At 38.2% G+C, this 14,383-nt stretch overlaps 1 protein-coding gene across 1 annotated transcript in view; it reads right to left on the reverse strand.

The window, feature by feature from the left end:
- Nucleotides 1-14,383, reverse strand: part of LOC108679625 (innexin inx2) — a 189,603-nt gene that overhangs the window by 105,418 nt on the left and 69,802 nt on the right. The window lies entirely within an intron of this gene.

A 14,383-nucleotide genomic window follows, 5' to 3' on the forward strand; every position in this document is an offset into this window, starting at 1 on the left:
ATTTATACCGCATTCTTATTATTGAAAACTACGTTTAAATAATTCATTACTACAGCGGGTTTTGCCACACTTTCTTCCAATTCCCAGTTTAGGACTGACACTTCTCAATATGATATAACTCAATGCAAATAATTCATGGATCTTACAGATTGAAAAACATCAACGTTCAATTCTACATATTTAATTAGCTTAAAAGAGTTAGAATAATTCGATGCATCGCTGTAATGGTTTAGACAACTATACGTGGTGTGAACAGTTCAATGGGTGCAGCCCAATTGAACACACACTATTGGGCTTTGGGTGCAGGGGCTTGCACCCCAATTGGGCTTTGGGTGCAGCCCAATTGAAATTGAACACAAACACGCGCGGCTGCAGACAAAGCATCTCCCGAAACAGCCTGAATCATTTTACCAACAAAACACCTCAATTCAGACTAATTCATTTCTTATTGCAGCATACACGGATTAAGTGGTTTTAATTGGTTAATGGATGTTGTGACTTTACACAGCTTATGTTATATATTTTCATTGCCTTGAATTATGATTACTTATTTCTCATGGAGTGGAGATTTAGTTCAAACCTCAGCAGTGCTATGTTAAAGCCTAAAACTTTAGATTCCCTCTAGCAGCATTGTGTTATATATTTACATTTACAAAAACCTTGAGACGTGTAATACCAGTTTTATGTTAGAGTTTGAAATGTAAAAAATTTCACAAATTTCTAACAATATTGTTGAGTTGAAGCATGAAATATACAAAATCCTATTGATATCTTATAACTGTAGAATAATTCCAATCTTATAACTGTAGAATAATTTTAAATTTAACAGTTATGAGCACCATTTTATTTTAGGCGCTAGATAATTCTTTAAACTCAAATGTATTACTTTAATGAGAAGCATTATATCAATGCTTTTTCACATTTAACCCTACGCCAAAAAATCATTAGACTATTAAATTGATTGTTCTCAAATTAATAGCTGCAACAATGAACAAATTTTTTCATGTTCAAACAAGCATCACAATGCAGCGATGCATTAGTTTAAACAATGCAACTTACTCCCAATTTAGGTTCAGATTAGATTCATATAAAATCGGTAGAGGATTAATAACTATTTTGAATATCACACAATGAGATTAGTAGATTAATCGTCCTCACAATAAAAGTTCAAGCATTAAATAAAACGCAAAACAATTTGAAATGCATATATTTATACAAAGAATATAGGAATTAGTAATAATATACCACTTGAATTTCAAGACATTTTCTCCATCCCAAAGCTATCTCAGAGTACGTAAAAAAATAAGGAGAAAAGGGCGAGCGATGAGCACGCGGATGTCGAGCAAACAGGAAAGCCTTGCAAGGAAATACGGTGCGTTTTTGGGGCCATCGCAGAGCTTCCTCCTAAGCAGTGCAAGCAGCAGCTGCAGCTCAGGGAATATGGAAGTCTCGAGCAGCAGCTGCAGCTCAGAGAATATGGAAGTCTCGAGCAGCAGCTGCAGCTCAGGGAATATGGAAGTCTCGAGCAGCAGCTGCAGCTCAGGGAATATGGAAGTCTTGAGCAGCAGCTGCAGCTCAGGGAATATGGAAGTTCGGAGCTGCAGATGCAGTTCAAAGATATGGAAGTCTCGAGCTGCAGATGCAGTTCAAAGATATGGAGGTCTCGAGCAGCAGCCGTTGCCCAGGGAATACGAAAGCCTCCTTTTGCCTCCATTGCGGCCTCGCAACGGAAAATTGCCGTATGAAAAATCGGCCCGACTCCAAATTTTTGAGAACGTTAAATAACCTTGAAGGATGTCTAACTTCCGGATAGAACGTGCTCATTAAAAAACGCTTCCGCTATTTATTTATGGCTTTGAGTTGAAAGCGGACTGGGACTTTAATATTGTGTATGCTGTGTGCAGGGAACATTCTTTACACCAGCGCTTTAAAAAATCGTTACAGGCAACATACGGAACGAATCAAACTGGCAACTCACATTTGGAATCACTGCCTGTCTTTAGAACATGAAAATGAGCAGATATGCTTGGGAGATTTAAAAATAATCTAATGCTCACGGTTAACGAAGCATTAATAACAATTATGGATGACGTATATTTCAGAGTTTGAATTCTTGATGCATAACTGTTTTTCTTTTCTTGCCATCTTCCGTCTCACGCAGATTATTTTTCTTGCGCTATCGGGATACGTTAGCGCTTTATCTAGAAACTTTTGAGCTGCGGCCAAAATGTCTTAGCGCAAGCCCCTTCAATATACCGCCAAGTACTGCCATCTAAGCTCACTAGTCCTGTTGTAGATAAATGCTTCACGCCCCATCTACCGCGCCTCACAAAACGAGAAGCCAGGATCACATTCTTTTCGGCTCAAGAGGAACAACAACGTGTCTCGTAACAGCTCAAGAAAGTTTGTGACAAATCTGATAAACTAGAAAGTGTGTCAAATAAATCTAAAATAGTCCATAAATTTGGGCTGGCATGAAGTAGTATATTAATCCAAATAATGAAAGTTTGCACCTCCGTATGAAAATGCCGAAACGCACTCGTGTTGCGGAAATAAATGGATTAGAGTTTTCTTCGATACTTGCCACTAGCTGAACTAGTGTGCAAATTTAAGATTGATTTCTGTTTCGAAATTAGACCGATGTATTATTCATGGCAGAATTGGAACTAGAGATTGAAAAATGTTTAATTAGTACATACTGGGTAATAGGAATTATTGAGTGTTAAAGTGGAATTGATAAAATCAAAATAAAGTCATTCACGTTCCCTCTCTCAGGCAGTGAGACCTTCAAATCAAGATGCCGACTCGTGCGTAAATGATCATGCGAAGCTCGGGTAATTATGGTGAACAAGCATAGTTTTAATTGCCTATTATTCTCCCGGTGTTCTGAGTTACATGAAAGTTGCGCAGAATCTCGGAAGTTTATTGTGGATAGCTTCAGTCTCCCACTAATTACGGGACGTGTTAAGATATTTTCATGAAACAGCCTGCAAATAATTTGAAATGCGAGGTCAGTTTGGGACATTCATTATCTATCGAGCTTTCTATGCGACATGATAATTCTCACTCTATCTTCAATATCAAATACAAGGCTAATCAACCGCACATGAAAATTCTTCCTTAATCAGAATTTGACTTCAGAAACTTCATTCATTTTGAATCGCTGACAATGAAATTGCAGTTTGATAAGAAATAGAAAGCTGTGCGAGGCTGATTAAGGAATATATTTTGACAACGTTCTAAATGTACTTTAGTCGAGTTCAGACAAATTCAGGAAGTGAACATCAAAATTCATGATTATTCTTATTAAGATTACTTTCAATTGTGTTGTCTGAAGCCTGAGCCTGATGTATTCCTGGAAAACCCAGGAGGAAAGCCTGATCTTGAGTCTCTCGGTACGGCCGCCACAAAGACTACAATGGAGTTTCTCAGTCCAAGAACAAATACAGTATATCTGTTTCTGCGCGGCAAAAGCGCACTCTTACCGCCACCATTTTTAACCGCCCGCTGCGCTGCATGTGACGTCTGTATGACAATAGAGAATTTTCTTGAGCAGTGACCTGGGTTAAGGGACGAAGAAACACAAAGGAAGTCAGGAGACCCCAGTGATTGCTCTTCGTTAGGTTACTCTGCGACGTCGCCTTGTCTAACTTCTCAAATAAAGAAAGCCGGAGACGGAACGGTCGTACCCATACCGCAAAGGCCTTACTTCCATATTATGGTCGCGTTCGATCATGGCCGGTCAATGCTAGTTTCTCGCAACCGAATATTACCTAACTTTTCCTGCTTTTGTTGAGACATTAACTTGCTGAAAATACATTTCACTAGTGTAATCAACGAAGGGCAAACTAGATTTCCTTGCCATAAAAACTCCAAAGACTCTTCACTCAAAAACCTCGGTGTTCAACATTTGTCATCAATTAATTTAAATAATACTTTGCTCGTGCTATTACGATGTTTTCCACTTAAAAGTTTAGAAGCTCCATTAAACAATATATTAAACACAAAATTAAGTAATCAGACATCTATAGCACAGATTTATGGTATAAAATATCTCAAAATTAGACCTCATGCTTGGGAAAAGTGGTTCAGAGAAAAACAATCAAAATATTCCTGCGAATTTCCTTAGTCAACGAAGGAAATCCGCAACCTGGAACATTGTAGAAATGGGGCCGTCTTCTATAACTTCTGAACCCTGAAATAATTGAGACGAACTCTTCGCTGAGCACCAAACAAGTTATTTAAAAAATAAAAGAAACTGGAACTAGAAGCAATTGCGGTCTCGGGATCATCCTCGAGGGTCTGGCGCATCAGTGACCAAGCACTCCAGGGCCTTTATTCACGAACAAAATTCAATATTGTTCGATGCATAACAAGATCCTAGTCTTGTGGTGGATACAATTCCAATTTTAGGGGCTTCACTTGCATGTCGTGCGTCAAAGGAATAAGACAGGAGCTTTATTAAGAGCTCGATGGTGAGCTTGCAATTGTCCAGCCTTTAGAACGAGCATCGTCATGATCACACACAATACAACGGCTGTTCTGGGGCCTATACTTTCAAAAAAAGTTAAGAGATCGTAAGTTCACCAGCCAATCATTGACGGCCTTTCGAGCAAAATCCACCAATCATAGACAAGAAAATAGGGCGTAAGTACTTACGTTCACTTAGCGAGTTTTGAAAGTATGGGCCCACTGAACCACATGCTAGCAGGCTATTAGGATTTTGGCGAATTTTCAGTTACTGGCGAAAGTTTTGAACTCGTGGTACACTTTTATTTAACAAATAAAGAGCGGAATATGTTTAAATAATGATGAGTGACTTATATACCTCAGGGATGAGATAATTTATTTATTATTTAATATTTGAAACGATCCTTCGTAGTTATTAGACTTTATTATATTATCCTCAATTAAAAAATGTTTTTCGTTTTTCTTAAATATGAATCTAATACAGGTAAATTAAAGCATAATACATTAAAAATTCCTTATTCAATGAGAGAAATAAATAAAAATGTACTGTAATTAGGGTGAAAATATTATTAATTAATCAACATTGATAACTGGATTTGGCTGCTATTCCTTATAGATAGTAATTGTTGTAGTTAAAAATATATTTACACTCGTAGAAAAGTGTAAACGGATATCTTAATTTTATATCACTGCTCCATAAATAAGAGTGGGAATTTTCCAATGCGGTACTTCTGGGTCCGTTAACGAAAATCATGTCATCAAATGTGGTTCGGGTGAACACTGGATTAAAGAGGCGATAAAAGGTTCAAAGTGTCTGATGAATGATATTATTTATCCTGAAATCTCAAAAGATTTCTAGCAAAAAATAAAAATTAGCTCTCTATTTGTGTCATGTTCGAAAATGTAAGCTATCTTATGTTATAATGTCAGTTTAACGTTGCATTGCTCCACATTTGGTAGAATCTACAAATTTTTAGGTTTATTTAGCGCCTTGCAAATTTTCCCGTATTATTGTGATCCCATGGAAGCTGCGGTGACCGCAGGCAGTGATTGATGAGTCTTATTGGAAATTTTACGGGGTTTGAAGAAGCAAAAAAAACCGGGGTTGGCGGGAACTTTTCGAGATTACGATTCTGCGACTTCAAATACTTGAAAATAATTCATTATGGAATGGCCTAGCAGGCAATGAGTCATAGGATCGCAGACTGGAAGCCAATTCGGCGATGAATTTGAGAAATCAAATGAGATCTTCAGGTCAGAAATTGCGCTTGAAATTCCAGGTCTGCGGAAATGGAACTGGTGAAGAATGCAAGCTTCATTATATTAGCTGGTATGTTAGTTAGGTTAGGATGGAAGTCATATGCATGCATTTATTTAATCCTGTAAAATGACAAGAGTTTCATATTGCCATGCTAAATAAATGTAAAAATTAAATATAAATTGAATATTAAAGGCATTGTGATTCAAGAAAAAAACAACGAATTTATTATCGGGGAAAATCAGCCTGATTTATCAAATAGATTTGATACGACGGAGTAAATGTAATTGAGGAATGAAATAATGAATAGAATACACAACAACTTCAACTTGATTATACCAGAAACAATACCTATAAGACGGCACAAGCATTCATATTGGAACGAAATCATGTAAAATTGTACAAACATGTAAAATATTGTGCCTGCCTCGCCTGAAAATTTCAAAATGTTTAAGAGTCGACTGTGCACCTCTAGGTACTGGCTGAAATTATCGGGGATACTGTTTTATTTTAAGGTAAAATGGAATAACGCTTATTATGCGAAAAAATTGATAATTTTAAAAGCTTTTCCATACGAGACAAGATAAACAACGATTATGAAATTCTACATAGAATACGTTATTAATAAAAGTAGATTAACATTGGATCAGTTTTCTATGAATAAACTGCCGAGATTCCCATGGCTGTTCATTTTGCCACGGTGTCAATATTAATGGCATATTTTTCATGCGCTCACAGTTATTTAAAGCAATTACTTCCGTGTGTTTGTAGCGGACATAGCGATCGTAAGTCAAGAAGGCAAGTTCATACGCGTGGTCAGAATCAATAGTAATCACACGCAACTATGACGGCCTCCGTGACTGTATGAAAAATAGGAAAAGTTCAAAATTTCTGGGCTCGGCGAGGTGTCTTCTGAGCGGCGTATAGGTACGTTTATAAATCAGCCTCGACTGAAACTTTCGGCATCCATGAATACTTGATGAAAAGATGCACAATTCGGGAGCCGGCGAGCAGCAACAGCAGTGCATAACTTGTGCCACCAATGACAATGGAGGCTCTAAAGTATACAACAAATAAGCTCTCATTATCGCCTCTGCCTTCCTGAAGCTCCAAGAACAATACTGAAGCCTTCGCTGGCAGTGAAGGTAAATAAATTGAATTAAAAGTATGCCAAATAAATAATGACTAACTAAGAAAATTTTTTATAACATGTGACAGCAAGATTGCAATGTTCAGAAATAGATCTTCGGTGGAAGCAATTTTGTAGTTTTTAAGCCAGACTAATGAAATTTAAATTAAAATTATCGTGTTTACATGATTTTATTAATAAAACTAACCCGACTCAGGTAAAAGCAATGCAATCGATTTTTTCCGTGATGCAGTGCATCGATCTCATGGTCTTTAATGAAATGCTTGACACCGATCAAATTATCCACCTGTTATACATTTGCGATTAAATTTATTGCGTAAATAATCAAGTCTTTGAATATTCACCATAATATTTTACAATTATCTAGTTTAAAACTACTAATTGATTTTTCACTCGGCCTGCAAGTGACATGCTGATCATGTAGCATTATGTGACGAATAAAACTCACATATACTCAGTAACTATAGGGATGTAGCTTGGCATACGATGAACAACTCTCGAAAAGCTTCAACAACAATAAAACAAATCTAAACTTTACAATATCACAATGCAATGAATTTTTCTAAGAATGCTATCTGGTACTTCACATAAGTTGCAGGTTTCTCTACGGCCGTTTTTAGGAGGCCTTCTGTCTCAGGCTTTATCTCTCTGGCGTGCTACCAAAGTCATGCTGAGCGATGCCCAGCGCAACACGTCTTTTCTGGACTGGATTCATGGAGCTCATTTTTCAAGGCTTTCCTGCAAATAGCGGCTTTGAAATTTACTCGCGGGCTCAGCTTCGTTTGAAGATCCACGGCAAGGAATCGCAGAGACACACCGGGCGGCTTCCGGCCTCATTACTTTTTGTGGGAACAGAGCGAGCAAGAAAAGACATCAGGCGTTCATTTGTGTAACCTTAATTGTCGCTTCAACCACTGGAAAGACCTCATTGTTGGCTCTGCTTACAAGTCCATTAAGAATCAGCATGTATTTCTTAGAGCATCCGTCACTTAAAGCGCCCCGGTAAACGACAGTTTTCCGGGCAAAATTAGATGTGAAGTATTTTGATATGCATAAAAAACAATCAGAGTTCAGGAAATATAAGCCGCAGAATAATTTCATGACAGTTGATAAAAGGCTCGCTAATAATTGTGGGTTTCGTGCAGGTGCTTTGACAATTCACTACGATGTGCTCCATATCCGTGACATCAAAAAATATTTTCTAATGACCATCCACGGCACAAAAATATTTCTGATCGATCAAAATCATTAGCTAAGTATGAGCAGGAGCACTGAATTAAATTAGCAATAATTTACAATTATCTGCAGAAGTGGGTGTACTGCGCTCCGATTCGGGTTCTATCTGACCTACATGCCAACTTTATAAGCCTAGTCCAGAACTTAGTACTCATCAATAACGAGACAATAACGCGTACTCATCACGCGAGCCGCTGACATGCTGCTCCCATCGTAGTAAATGCATGACAGTACGAAAGCTTCACTGATACATGGCACTATACAAACGAGAGGTGCTTCAAAGATGTACTGTCCCAACGCAAACTACTGCGTACAGGTATTGTACTTTACCGACGCAAGCTACTGCACACTGGTATTGTACTGTACCAAAACAAGGTTACACAGTAAGGTACTACGCGCATTGTATGGAGGAACGCTCACGTTAATGTCGAAGTTAGTGTGTGCATTTAACGAACCGTGATACTGTGTCAGATAGGTAAACACAATTACTTGAATTGGTTTTTCAAACATCAGTTTCTGGTTCTCTAAATCTGTTTCTAGTTTATCGAATCATTGCCAAACGAAATTGTCATCCATCGTTGGCAAATCGTCGTACTTTGCAGAATTTCAGTAAAGAAGCACGAGTTGTACCCTAATTTGACAAAATGAAATGATGCGTGAACGACAAAATCCATACTTCAGAATACTCACAAAGAATCATTTTATTTAAAAAAATAATTGCTATCACAGCTGATGCAAACACTGAACATTGAGGGTCTCCGAGTTAAATGAGGAAGGCAAAATTACGAACTTCTGCGAAAGTATAGGAAGCAATCTAGAGCTCACAAAGGCGTTATTGTAGCGAGCTCAGAGCTAGCAACGATCTTCGTCGCCCGCTGGTCGTGAAAGTGATATCAAATTGTGCAGGACGGGAAGCAGCTAACACAATGTACGTCTACATTAAGTCTGATTAAAAGCTAGCTCGAAGCTGGTCCAACGGGAACTTTGGTCTTCCGATTGCTGGGTTCTGAGGGCATAAATTTCATTTAATCTCTCCTCTGAAGTTGGCACTTCCACCATGCAGATTTGAACCGTGATGCGCCTCCCTGTTCGTTCGCGACGCAAGAGACCTACAGCCGATGTCACGGTCATGGCTCAGCAGGAAGCAATTTTTGAAATTTATTATAAACTTATATGAATAAACATTGAGGAATGAGTGTAAGATTAATGTAGTGATATTCGTATGTGAAAGATGACCATTTCTGCTCGTATAATAATATGCGTTTTATTTTCAGGTGCATGATAGTTCTCGAAAAAAAGATGCCAAAAGTTTCGTGAGAAATTTCTTCTCATTATTGTTGAATACTTGAAATAAACTAGGTTCAAGCATTAAAAAGTTCTTTACAAGACCTTGAAAGTCTCGGGAGAATTTCGCTTTCTTTTTTGAAAGGAAATATCACGAACGGAAAGCTGATGAATTTTTTATGAAATAAGCAGATCTTAATTATGACATAGTAACATTATTCTGTTAACAAAGTTTTTAAGCATCTATAGCTCTGCGACATGGTTGTGTTATGTTTACTTCAATAATTGATCCTATCACTTAAGCTATAACTCATTACTTGAGCTCGTACGTACGATGCACTCAAGATTGGATTAGTGATGTTATTGTTGTGACGGTCGAGCAGAGCGCTTCTATTTCAAACCTCGACCGAGTTAAGAAGGGAATCTTTCATACGACAAAGAAGTTAGATCATGAATTAGGCATTCTGTCATTGCTCGAGCAATGAATAAATTATTCTCCGTTTTATCATACAAATGTTTATAACTGAAGTGAAATTTTATTTAACTTTCTTTTCAGATGCACTTAGCGTATTGTGTATTTCTTGCAAACCTAATTGAGTGATCGATGCTGGGGGTTAGAAGATGGCCAAATGCCCGTTAGTATCTCAATTTAAATTACACTAAGTAGAGATTGTATACTGTAATATTTATCTATTTATGTTACTGCTCACAATTGTCACATCACGTTACGTAAACCTGCTATTGCACTGCTATTATTCATATGCTCAAAATAAATTGGAAGGTGCCCATGAAAATTCTCCAATTTCCATCATTCCAATATTTTCATGGCATAAAAAACACGAGAAAACACTAAAATACATTGGCTCGCGCATATTAGGACCTTTACGCTCGTCGAATTTTCGACTGGGATTACTGGGGAAGCAATTCTGGAAATGCGCGACATTTCGCAGTAACGGCCATAATGCTAACGCCTCTAAAGTTTGGGCGAGCAGGCGCCACGGAAGCGAAAACGCGGACGCCTCCAGTCACGTTCCGTCCCCGCGTTTGGGTAGTTGGAATTCCAGCGAAGGAATTAGTAGAGCCTGGTAATGTGGAGCCGCATTACCGAGCCACTCTCCTATTTGTTCTCCTTCCGTATATTCCAGCGTGGGTTTGTTGTTGCCTCGTGATCTACACTAACTGAAGCTCAGCGGCTGCATTGAATAAATTCATAGCCCGGCCAAACGCTCAAATTTGCTAATGCAGTGGCCATGAGCGGGCGTAAAACCAGTCTTCCATTTTATTCTGGCAAGATTTAGCGCCATACATGTGAATAATAAAGCCTCTATGAATGAATAGTTGGAATTATAAGGCACACAAACTTGAAAACGAACCCATCATAACAATAAGCAATATAGAATAAAATGAAAACTCTACAAAGCATCCAAATGTAAGAGCAGGACTGACTCGCATACATGTGATGTTCATATGAAGCAGATATACGGTTGTTATTGGTTTACTTGCCTACTTTCGCCAAGTGAATTTAGAGGTATCCTAGAATTATTACTGGTAAAGTGGTCCACTGATGGCATAAGTTTGCATTTTTTATTCGCCACAATACGTATAACTTCTAGATACTTTCAAAAGAGCAATATAGCATATAAATACAAAAATTTGAAGGCAAGAAGTCAATGAATACAAAAGAATACAGAGTGTATGAATACAAAAGAAGTGTAGGCAAAATCGAGAACAACTTGAGTCTCTCGGGCACAGTGCCGATCAACAGCTTGAAAATGGCCAGCAATCGAAAGTAAGTTGACACGTCGGGACCGTTATAGCTAGGACCGGCGTGACGCGGATTTGACGGCAGAATGACGGTAGCTGGGATGTGACTGCATGGGATGTGATTGCAGGGCTACGGGATTGTGATGTATGAAAGACAGTGACACAGTGCAGTAGTCGACAGTGAAGACCGCAGTATTGAACCGTACGGTAGTGTAGGCGTAGGTTAAGTCGGGCCTATAGTCGATTCTTGTAATAACTTATTCATTCATGACTTATCCCTATTATCTCCATTATGGCATTATTTTTGAATAATAATTTACTTATTTAATAATTATTGTTGGAATTTTCAAGTATTCTTGGCAATCTTGACTTATTTTCAGGTGGTTAATTAAGAGTTACTGTAATTTTAGCCTAAATGGAAGAAGGGGCACATCTATTCTCAATATGTGCTAGTGTCTAGCAAGCTCATGGTTGAACGCAGTGTCATTTTGAATGTTTGCTCTCATAAGAACGTCACATCAGTTTCTGTAGTTTAATTGCTTTATTAACAGGCGTTTCAATATAGATACAGCATTTCAAGTCTTATGAACAAGAGCTATCAGATCTTTTTTAGACTTTTAAGAGGCGTTGCTTTACATGTCTTCTCATGTTGCAAACTTGTCGTTCATAATTGTTACCACTTGCATTTGCCAGCGTTCAGACGCAGCTGCTACTTATCAGTCAACTACAATAACTAGATAATCTTGCAGCAGAACAGTTACTGACGCATCCTAAACTGTATTCTAAAGTTTTGTATCGTCCGCATACATGGAGCAAACGCTAGCCACTGCTTCTGGCAGATCATTTATAAACGCAACGGGTAATACTGGTCACTGTAGCACGGCGCTGCGCACTATACCGCCGCGTCTGGGACTATTCCGTTAACGTGAAAGCACCCAATAAAAGCTACTTTCTAGAAATTCCTTGATACATCGAAGTAGACTTCTCACCATTACCAAAGAATTTCCTTTCCGTAACCATCGCTCACGCAGAACACTGTCGAATTTCTTGCAAAATCAAAGTAAACTGCATCCACTGCTATTCCTTCGTCCAGCAGGCGAGGCCAATCATTTAACATAGGCAATAGGTTCCTAGTACATGACCTACTGGCTATAAAACTATGTTGACAGCCTGACGGCAGGTGCTCAATAATCATGCAATCATTCAGTCACTGTTAAGCCCCAGGCTTAGGCGAATTTATCGACACTCAGATTTAAAAGAGTTCGAATGAAGTATCTTGTGAAAGCATAGTTTCTGCAGGTATGACATGGGAAATATTACCTATCTGCAATAAGTTGAGACATAAGAAAAGCAATTATAAACAAAATTAATTCCAAATAAACCATGAAAGTATCAGATCAAATTAATAATGAACGACTAATAATAAATGAACGACTAATAAAATAATAAGTTGCAGCACTAATTAAGTTAAACCACCGAAATATTTCGCCAGTAAGACAATAATATTATGAACTGCAACTGACAAACTAATTTCAAGGAAACTTCGGGCTGCGCGCTGACGACTGAAGGTCTGAATTAAAAGACCACGTGAAGCGTACATGTGAAATTGCGATGAAAGTCACTATCCCGATAAAAAGATTCCATCAACATACAAACATCACTTTTGAGACCGACAAGGCCATATATACCCAGACAAATCTTGTCCCCTTTTTAGAACAAAAAGTGTTACTTGAGCTTACTTATTTCCGTGCTGCCATGTCCATTGTGCGGCTAGTTTTTTGAAAAATACGGTCGTCCGGTCTCCAATCTCTGTTGCCAATTTTTTGAGTAATCTTAGCTGGAAGCCGTTGATGGAATACCGAATGACTGACGCTTGAGAAGCTCTTCTTTTCGTTTTTCGGAACTTCTCAACTTCAAGCCCACTGAACACTCCTTGCAAGTGGATATATTCATCTCAATGTGTCAAGTAATAGCATATAGAAGACTGGGCTAAATCATGGCCATCGAAATATTGACTTTCAAAAATAGGTAGCCATTAAAAGAAGAAGAACTGAACATACTAGATTCAAAATTGTTCACTACTGTACAAAAACTCTCGATGGCTTCTCCTGCACCACAATTCGACACGAGACACAACATCTGCGAAATTTCCCGACAAAATCCAAATTGAAATAAAGGAAAAAAGCAGCATACTGCGGACACCGGAATTGGACGAGAGGGGTCGCGGGTCAAACAAATAAAAATGGTCACGGAGGCGTTATCCCTCAAAAAATATTATATGGCGGATGAAGAAAAGCATTGTGATGACTGACGCTCACAGGAAATTGAACTCTTCGACGAAACGTGAACTGTGAAAATAATAGTATTATCATATGGTTAACTCGGGGAATTGCAGACGATAGCACATGAATATAAATCACTGTGAATTAAGAAGCAATCTATATGGCTCAATATTTTTACTTTAAGATTTCAAACTACTTCCACCAATTATTTTGCGAAGTGAAATTCCTTCAACAAGTTGAAGAAATAATAAAATTTTATCGTGGCAGTCACAAAACAATTATAATCAATAGTGGCGAAAAAATTCACTAGATCACAAGTTGAATTTCTGATGGGTTCTCATGTGCAAAAATGCATAGCAGACTCACTGAGTCTCCAGTTCAATGCATGAGGCTTGGAAAGGTCAGATGCTGGGAAATAAAATGGATGCAACTTCGCTGCAGACAAATAGTTTCTCTGGATCCAGGCAGGATTAGGGATCATATAGGGTCACGGCAATGGATTATGACGGGAGCAAAAGGGCGCGAAAATAAAGCGGTTGGCAAAGGTCGCGACTCCACAAATGGGAAACGCAACATGGAAGTCTATTGTAAATTGTACATAACACGAAAAAACCATGTGTACCGAATCACAAAAAATTTAGGGCAGCTTCGTTAATTTACAAAAGTTTGCATTGATGTATATCAGGCGTAATTCGGACGATATAATCTCCCTTTGAGTGTCTGGGCTCTTTGAGTCAGCCGTGAAATACACACGAGGATAATAATTTAAAGTAATAACGTCATCACCCCAGGTCAGCGCAATTTAATACTGGTTATTAGCTGCAAATCAAATGTGATAATGACTAAAATCCAAATTTAAAACCTTTTCTTATTAAACAGAGAATAAAACATCGAACTCTAGATAATACGCCTGTGACGGGCTGCAGGAGCATTTGCTAT

This window comes from Hyalella azteca, unplaced genomic scaffold (genome assembly GCF_000764305.2).
Source record: "Hyalella azteca isolate HAZT.00-mixed unplaced genomic scaffold, Hazt_2.0.2 contig10602, whole genome shotgun sequence".
Classification (NCBI taxonomy): domain Eukaryota; kingdom Metazoa; phylum Arthropoda; class Malacostraca; order Amphipoda; family Hyalellidae; genus Hyalella; species Hyalella azteca.